The 9,619-nt window shown below is 42.1% G+C and overlaps 1 pseudogene across 1 annotated transcript; it reads right to left on the bottom strand.

Annotated features, from left to right (window-relative positions):
* LOC148900087 (uncharacterized) lies at positions 1 to 5,607 on the bottom strand (annotated as a pseudogene). The gene is made up of 3 exons (XR_016114406.1): positions 5,208 to 5,607; positions 164 to 1,813; positions 1 to 80 (listed from the first exon to the last, which is right to left on the bottom strand). The product of XR_016114406.1 is annotated as an uncharacterized LOC148900087 (transcript).
* Between the last annotated feature and the right edge of the window lie 4,012 nt (positions 5,608 to 9,619).

Genomic DNA, 9,619 nt, shown 5'->3' on the forward strand with positions numbered 1-9,619 from the left:
TTAGAGAATCCTTTGCTACAAACCGAACAGGAAAAAGGCTTCTCACCAGTGTGGGTTCTTGTGTGATGAATTAAGTCTTGCTTCGTAGAGAAGCCTTTGCCACAAAGTGAACAGGAAAAAGGCTTCACGCCAGTGTGGGTTCTTGTGTGGATAATTAAAGTGCCCTTCTGAGAGAATCCTTTTCCACAAACTGAACAGGAAAAAGGCTTCTCACCGGTGTGGGTTCTTGTGTGATGAATTAAGTTTTGCTTCGCATAGAAGACTTTGCCACAAACTGAACAGGAAAAAGGCTTCTCACCGGTGTGGGTTCTTGTGTGGCGAATTAAATAGCTCTTACTTGAGAATCCTTTGCCACAAACTGAACAGGGAAAAGGTTTCTCACCAATGTGGGTCTTTGTGTGGCAAATTAAATTGCCCTTGTGAGAGAATCCTTTGCCACAAATCGAGCAGGCAAAAGGTTTCTCACCAGTGTGGGTTCTTGTGTGGATAATTAAAGTGCCCTTCTGAGAGAATCCTTGACCACAAACTGAACACGAAAAAGGTTTCTCACCAGTGTGGGTTCTTGTATGTCGAATTAACATATGCTTACGAGAGAATCCTTTGCCACAAACTGAACAGGAAAGAGGCTTCTCACCTGTGTGGTTTCTTGTGTGATGAATTAAGTTTTGCTTCACAGAGAAGCCTTTGCCACAAACTGAACAGGAAAAAGGCTTTTCACCAGTGTGGATTTTTGTGTGGTTATTTAAAGAGCTCTTCCGAGTGAATCCTATGCCACAAACCGAACAGGAAATAGGGTTGTCACCATTGTGGATTCTTGTGTGTCTAATTAAATCGCTCTTACATGAGAATCCTTTGCCACAAACTGAACAGGAAAAAGGCTTCTCACGAGTGTGGGTTCTTGTGTGTGGAATTAACATTTGCTTCTGAGAGAATCCTTTGCCACAAACTGAACAGGAAAAAGGCTTCTCACCAGTGTGGGTTCTTGTGTGGATAATTAAAGTGCCCTTCTGAGAGAATCCTTTTCCACAAACTGAACACGAAAAAGGTTTCTCACCAGTGTGGGTTCTTGTGTGGATAATTAAAGTGCCCTTCAGAGAGAATCCTTGACCACAAACTGAACACGAAAAAGGTTTCTCACCAGTGTGGGTTCTTGTGTGTCGAATTAACATTTGCTTCTGAGAGAATCCTTTGCCACAAACTGAACAGGAAAGAGGCTTCTCACCGGTGTGGTTTCTTGTGTGATGAATTAAGTGTTGCTTCACAGAGAAGCCTTTGCCACAAACTGAACAGGAAAAAGGCTTCTCACCAGTGTGGATTTTTGTGTGGTTATTTAAAGAGCTCTTCCGAGTGAATCCTATGCCACAAACCGAACAGGAAACAGGGTTGTCACCATTGTGGATTCTTGTGTGTCTAATTAAATCGCTCTTACATGAGAATCCTTTTCCACAAACTGAACACGAAAAAGGTTTCTCACCAGTGTGGGTTCTTGTGTGTCGAATTAACATTTGCTTCTGAGAGAATCCTTTGCCACAAACCGAGCAGGCAAAATGTTTCCCACCAGTGTGGGTTCTCGCATGCTTTTTCAAATGACTCTGATCAGTAAACGTCTTGCCACACAGAGAAGATTTGCAGGGTTTGTTGTCAGTGTGACATGTCAGATAACTGTCAGACTCTTTATCTTGACTATCATCAGCTGATGATCTGTTGTCATCATCTTTGGTGCAAGGGTGCTCTTGCTCCTCCTCTCTCGTAATGTCGCGGGCTTCCTCTTCTTCCTTCTTCAGCCGTGCAGGACAAGCATCTTTGCTGATGTCTGCATGACACAAAAAGACAGACACACATGCAATGACGGTGAAAGTTACTCAGAGATAAATGAGTTCAGATTACCACTCAAAATGTGACACGAAAAGCATTACATTTTTGGGGGGATTCAAGACTGACGCCGGCGTAGGAAAAGCGATACTTTTTCTAGACGTGCTGCTTTTTTCCTGCAAATACCTCTTTCTCTTTGTCTTAGCGTGCACACTTCCTTCCCCTAACCACACACACACACACACACAGCTTTTAGCACCCGTGTGCGTTCTCAGCTGAAGGGCTTCACAGCAGTATGCGTCTCGTGTGCAAGAACCTCTTGAATTGGAACATTTTGCCGAACACGAAGCATGTCAAGCTTTTTTCGTCCTTTTACATCTGGATGTGCTGGTCCAAACTGTTCAAACAAGCTTATGGCGAGCATGTAAAAGTTTTTTTTGCGTGTGTGAGTTCTCATGCGTCTTTTGGGCAAATTTCTTGGTGCACATGGTGCAGCCGAATGGGTTCTGAAAGGCGCTTGGAAATTAAATGTGTTCTTATTCTTGACTGTGTGCGTTCACCTGTGCTTCATCAGGCTGATCTTACGGGAGAATCTCTGCCTCCCATCTGTGTATCTCTGTCTATGCTACTCCTCGACCCAGACACACAAAGGGAGGGAGCGAGAGAGCGAGCAACAGAGAGCGACTGACTCACAGCAGCGTATGCTCAGTTTGGTCTCTAGTCAGGCATCGCTAGTCAAACAAGCAAATACAAGTTGCTCATATCAGGGCTCAAAATTGGCGGTAGTCCGAGTCGACTTATTTCCCATTTGGCGACTTGGTTCAGTTACTAATCAGACCGGTTGACTAGTTGATAATATATTCTAAAAAACGTGCTTTTAAGTTGAAAATATAAACACAGCATTAACCGAACCTCTATACAGTACGGGTAAACAAATCATAAATGCGTTACCACTGCGCATGTATATGACGCATCTGGTTGAGTCTGGCGTACTCTCACGCGATATGACAACCACATTTCACTACTCGCGACCATATTATCGTCTTTCTTGTTTCTACCTTCAACTGTGAAAACAGCTTTGTAATGTGGAATTTTCTGAAAGGTGTTAAGTCGCCAGTTGAGACGGGAAAAGTGACCAACGTTGCTGACAAGGAATACGGGACAGAAAAATGCCAAAGGCTTTACAAGTCGGCATGGGAGCATGACCGGCCCTGACTTTATTATGATGTGACCACGCGACTCGTGTTTCGTACCCCGTCTTCTGTGTTTTATAAAAAGCGCAATTTGAACAAGAACGCGTTTGTAGACGGCAGTGGCAATTTCAAGGATGAAAGTGTGGTCGCACACGAGGGCAGTGAAAATCACCGTCGAGCAGCGGTTTCCCGTTATCGGTAGTAGCCCCACCCAAAGAATGATCTAAACGCTTCACAAGGTAACATTTGACAGGCTTATGATCATGTTTACAACAGTCATGGAAATGCCAAGCATGCACTGCCTTTCACGGATTTTGTGTGGCAATGCGAGTTAGATGACATGATAACATTTCCTTTGCAAATATAGCATTCTGCTGACTTCGTTCTGGTGCTCAATTTGATTTCTTTTTAGTTAATGTTTTGTTGTTAATTTGTCAACTGACTTACTTTGTTGTTGTAATTTTTTTTTAACTTCTTTTCCTTTCGGCTTTTCCCCTCAGGGGTCGCCACAGCGAATCAATGTCCTCCATCTATCCCGGTTTTGTGCATCCTCTTCTCTCACACCAGCTACCTTCATGTCCTCTTTGACCACATCCACAAACCTCCTCTTCGGTCTTCCTCTCCATCTCCTGCCTGGCAGTTCAAGACTCAGCATCCTTTTCCCGATATAGTCACTCTCTCTCCTCTGGACTTGTCCAAACCATGTCAGTCTGGCCTCTGACTTTCTCTCCAAAGCCTCTAATATGAGTTGTCCCTCTAATGTACTCATCGCTGATCCTATCCAACCTGGTCACTCCCAAAGAAAACCTCAACATCTTCAGCTCTGCTACCTCCAGCTCTGCTTCCTGTCTTTTCTTCAGTGGCACTGTCTCCAGTCCAAACATCATGGCTGGTCTGACCACGGTTCTCATAGGTTTGATTCGCATATTTGTTTTGCCCTTCCTGAAACAACCCTCTGTATTTATCCGGGCTCAGGACTGGCACAATAAGACACTGGCTTGTGCTCCCTTGTGGATACATTGTAACTTTTTTTACAATGTCCGGATTATTTTTTATTTTATTTTATTGTGGTGATCTGAATTATAACAAAAGTCCTGATGTGAAGTCCAAGATGGCGCCCGAGTAGGCAGCCTCAGCAAGTGCTCTCACGAGCCTTGCTTTTTTTGGTTGGTTTTGTCTTGTTTTGTGTTTTCTTTTGTCACTTTGTGTTGTTGTGCGTCGTGTGGAACGGATACGGATTGTTTTTCAGCATTTTTGACCACAACATTCATCAAGGAGGAGACTGTGCTGAGCGGTTGCGCCTTTTTGGCAGCATGGATATGCCAGTACTGTTTTTGAATGGGAGGAATGTCGGAGACATTCGACTGCCATCGCTGGACACCAAAGGGGCCATTGTGCTTTTTTGCGCCTGTAATGGGCAGCATCTTCACAGCCCCGCTTTGTTCAGTAGAAGGTCAGTGCTGTTGGACAGTCTGCGGCTGGATGGATGCATGGCTTGAGGAACCCGCGATAAGAAGAAAGGAGCGTCAGCGCAGAGTGCCGATGCGTATGTGGAACTGTTGCGGCTTGGAATTGAAGCAGGTTTATGTGGAACAGGAGATGTGAGACAATCTCTTTTCGTCAATGGATGCTACAGCTGCGTGTTTGCTTTCAACATTTAGCTTGTAGTCGACGTGCACATTCCACCATGATGTCCCTGATCCACTGGTGGAAAGACGCTTTGATCCTCTCCTCTTTCATCTAGAACTGCTTCATGTCATCACAAAGAGGGTACAGCAAGTCCTGAAGAATTAATGTCTCTCTGTGTCTTTGTTTTGTCATATTGTCTCTATGCTGTCATATTATTTGTTATTTAGTTTTTTTTGTTCTTTTGACTTCAAGACGACGCCCTGAGAGTGGCTGCCTTTCCAGCAGCTCATGTATTTTGTTTTTCTACTTTCATTCCTTTCATCACTTTGCTGCTGTGAAATGTAAATTTCTCCACTGTGAGACTAATAAAGGCACATCCAATCCAATCCAATGTCGCACAAGTTTCGAGACTTTTGATTCTATAAATATGTGATGAGAGCTTTGTGCCTTTGCACTTGTGATTTCCTACAGGCATATAATGTTACTCATTTGAGCGCGTGTGCACAAAAAAACAACCCACGAAGCCCGTTCAAAAAGACTTGAAAACAAGCGAGACGAGCATAAAGAGCCAACCTAATCTGTGAAGAACAATTCTTGGCTGCATTCTCAAAATGGCGTCTAGCAGTTGACGTTGTCCCTTGTGCTCCTCTTTTTCTCCACAAAGGTCCTTCTCGTCTTCTGGTGTCCTTCATGCGTACATTGTTCACACGACAGTAACGAAATGTTTCGCTTACGATCTCTGCGGGGCGATGCGTTGAGCACGAGGGCCTCTTTGTTAGCAGCTAGCCAACTCGGCTAAGCTAAACGACGCCTAGTAAGTCCAACGTACACCGAGACGACCTTAATCGTACCCAAGCTTCAACGAAAGACGTGTTAACCGAGCAACATAGTGGTGGGCGTTTTGAGCACGTCGCCGACAATTCAGGAGAATTTGGTCAACGGGTGTCAACCGCGTTTTGGGCCGCAGTCGGAGTTTACGTCAACTCAGCAATTGTGAATACTCTGCATACAGGAATCTGTCCACAGTGAACCCCGTTACCCACCTTCAAAATAAAAGCATGTCTAGCTCGCCAGCGGTTTGGATTTAAAATAATGTTTAAAAAGTTTTCAGGCAACGACGCGTTGACCCAGACAGAATGAACACGGTCTCAGAATATCACAAAGGAGAAGAGATAGAAAAAAACTCAACATAAACGCTCAATCAAAAAATTACAATTTTACATGATTAAATAACCCCCCCCCCCCCGCAACTATAGCAGGTCGAAGACACACAACACCACATTGGGTATCGAACAATGGGGCTGTCGTTCTCATACGATGTTGGATTTCAAAATAAATCATCCAAATCAATAAAATAAAAAAAATGCGGCCCTTGTTTGGAAATTTGAATCGGAAAATGGATGTTGGGATGCATGTTTGGTTTCTCTTTGAATGTTGTGCCAGCGCACACCGTCGAATCAACAGCGGTCATAGTACATTAAAATTACAAGATTCAACAGTGGATTGAGAGGCTCCCCTCCGAATATATTGGGACCAAGGCACGTTCGCACCTTGTCGAACTAAAATCTGTCAAAAGTCAATGGATTGATTGGCTGCCTGTGTGTGTGTTCACTGTGGATTTCTGTGCTTCGCGGGCTCGCCAAACAAGGCCGTGTGGGCCCGCAGCAGCCACATCAAAGGCATTGAACAATTTGGGCCTTATTTTAATATTCAACCTTGTGTTAATTTTCAATCAAATGATGCTGTGTTTTGCCATTTTATTTTGTTGGGTGTATTTAACATTTAAGTCCAATTTAAGTAAGTATTTTATTGAAATTGTTATTTAAAATAATTATTGCAGCGACCGCACTGAGTTTGTACAAAACATTTTCGTTCGCCTTGGTGTCATTTTTAATTTTTAAAGCTAATGAGGGTAAAGCCGAAAGGAAAAGAAAATGATGCATTGTTGCTATTATATTATAATCCTGACTATTTAGGTCCAAATTTTAAGGTTCTTGAACATAAATAAAAGTCTACTTTAGCCTTTACTATTAAATTCGTAATTAAACTATTCTTTTTCAATTAACAAAATACCATATTACAGTAAAATTAAGATTACTTATAACTATACGGTGAGTGTTTGCTCAACAGATGAATGTTTAAATGAGTCGATGAAAATATTTCTTCAGCCGTCATCTGTACTTTTTTGAAGGTGTCGGACGTTTCGCTTCTTATCCAAGAAACGTCGTCAGCAAACTAAAGTTTTACTGGTAGTTTAGGCCCACTGTATATATATATATATATATACAGTAAAGTCTCGTTATATCGATATTCAAGGGAGTCCGAAAAAATATCGATATAACCGGGACTATCGATATATCCGACCCTGTTTTCATGTAATTTTCTCCGTGCGTGCATAGAAATAGTATCGATATAACCGGGACTATCGATATATCCGATATCGATATAACGAGACTTTACTGTGTATGTATATATATATATATATATATATATATATATATATATATATATATATATATATATATATATATATATATATATATATATATATCCCTGCGATTGGCTGGCAACCAATTCAGGGTGTCCCCCGCCTCGTGCCCGAAGACAGCTGAGATAGGCTCCAGCACCCCCCGCGACCCTTGAGGAATAAGCGGTACGGAAAATGAGATGAGATGAGATGAGAGATATATACATCCATCCATCCATCTTCTGCCGCTTATCCGGGGTCGGGTCGCGGGGGCAGCAGCTTCAGTAGGGAAGCCCAGACTTCCCTCTCCCCAGCCACTTCTTCTAGCTCGTCCTGGCGGATCCCGATGCGTTCCCATGCCAGCTGGGAGACATAGTCTCTCCAGCGTGTTCTACCGGCTCGTTTATTTCTTTAATTATAATACCATAGCACATTTATTACGATAAAATAAGGTATATTTTATGTAGTGTTAAGGCTTAGAAAATTAGAAAGTAGAAAATTATGTTTTACGAGGACCTGGGAACGGATTATTCTCATTTTAATACTTTCCTATAGGAAAAGTCTGTCATGAATGACTGCGTCTCCTGCCAGCAGTAAAGAATCTTTCTGGGTCCGAGCCCTCGTCCACAGTGTCCGATCGAACATCTCTGACACCGGGCGAGTAGTCGGGCGAGTCGCCGGGCGAGTTACGCCACGTTTTGTCTTTTTTCAGCATCTTGTACAAGACCAAGCTCCCCTTCATCGTATTGATGAACAAAGTGAGTTTGCGTGGGGGGGGGGGGTGTTTTCCGCCTGGGGGGCGTCGCCCGTCAGTCTCGACCGCCGTCCCTTAACGGCGGCGCTTGCTCGCAGACGGACATCATCGGGGAAAGCTTTGCGGTGGAGTGGATGACGGACTTTGAGGCCTTCCAGGACGCTTTGAGCCACGAGAGCTCCGACGTCAGCAACCTGGCGCGCTCCATGAGTTCTTTTGGCTCGACTCACTAAAAAGATACGGCTCTTATGGCTCCCAAATGGCTCCTCAGTTTTTTTTTGTTTTTTGCTTAAATTAACTACCAAAAATCATGTAAAATTATGTCAAAAACAAATTACTCATGTAAAAAATACATGATATCAAATATTTTTATTTATATGGCTTGATTTATATGTGCACAGAGAGCATCCACTAACTTTCACTTTCCCTGAGGTTACTTTGGTCTGTTGATCCGCTGTGACTAATTTGCTTTTCATATTAATGATGCTATCATACCAAATAGTAAAGAATATCATCATTGGGGGAGTAGATGACAAAAAAAGTCGGCTCCCATTTCCGGCTCCTTCTTAGGAATTGGCTCTCTTCGTTTACTTCGGAGATCCGGCTCTAAGAACCGGCTAGTTCGCGAACGACACATCACAACAAGATATCAACACTTCCTGCTTCTTCACGTCCGCCATATCACTGTGGCCTGTTGGTGTCTGCATGCTAATGAATAGCCTGTGTGTGCTTACGAGACACCCCCCCCCCAAAAAAAAATAAAAAAATAAAATAAAATCAAAACTTGAGTGGCGTGAGGGTTGATGATTGGGGTGGGCTCGCTCCCCAAAAAATGTTTTAAGACGTTTGATGTTGTACAATGTTGCATTTTTTAAAAACAATTTATGCATATTAACAACAACAATGTGGTATTTGTAGTATTTTAGGATCATCTAACTGGAGTATTCTTCAATTTGTGACGTAAAGTATACGGCTACCTAGCTAGCTCTCTATCTATTAGCTATCTATTAGCTAGCTAGCTTTCTTTCTATTTGAGTTACTTTCAGGTTGAGTGAACGCTGACGTGCGTGGCTGCCCCTGCTCACCCACAGAAAAACTTATCCTGTGACTGAAAAGTGACCTTGACAGTTTTGAAAGGCGCTAAGAAATGAAATGTATTATTATTATTATTATTATTATTATATATATATATATATATATATATATATATATATATATATATATATATATATATATATATATATATATATATATATATATATATATATATATATATATATATATATAAAGTGTATCACAAGGCACTAATGTTTAACTCATTCACTGCCATCATCTATTTGCTGTCTATTAGCTAGCTAGCTATCTATTAGCTATGTAGCTGGCTAGCTAACTATTAATTGGCGAGCTGGCTAACTATTTATTAGATACCTGCTAGCTAGCTAGCTAGCTAGCCTTCTATCTGAGTTATTCTGGGTTGAATGAACCCTTCTCAAAATCACTCAAATGGCCATCTATTAGCTGTCTATCTATTAGCTATCATAAGCTATCTATTAGCTAGCTCGCTAGCTAGCTTTCTATCTGAGTTACTTTGGGGTTGAGTGAACACTGGCTTGTGTGGCTGCCGCTGCTCACCCACAGAAAAAACTTCATCCTGTGACTGTAAAGTGACATTGAGAGTTCTGAAAGGCGCTTAGAAATGAAATGGATTATTATTATTATTATTATTGTTATTATTATTATTATTATAAAACTCCCACTTGTTCG

The sequence above is a fragment of the Hippocampus bargibanti genome, linkage group LG03 (genome assembly GCF_051943395.1).
Source record: "Hippocampus bargibanti isolate YZ-2025 linkage group LG03, ASM5194339v1, whole genome shotgun sequence".
Classification (NCBI taxonomy): Eukaryota; Metazoa; Chordata; class Actinopteri; order Syngnathiformes; family Syngnathidae; genus Hippocampus; species Hippocampus bargibanti.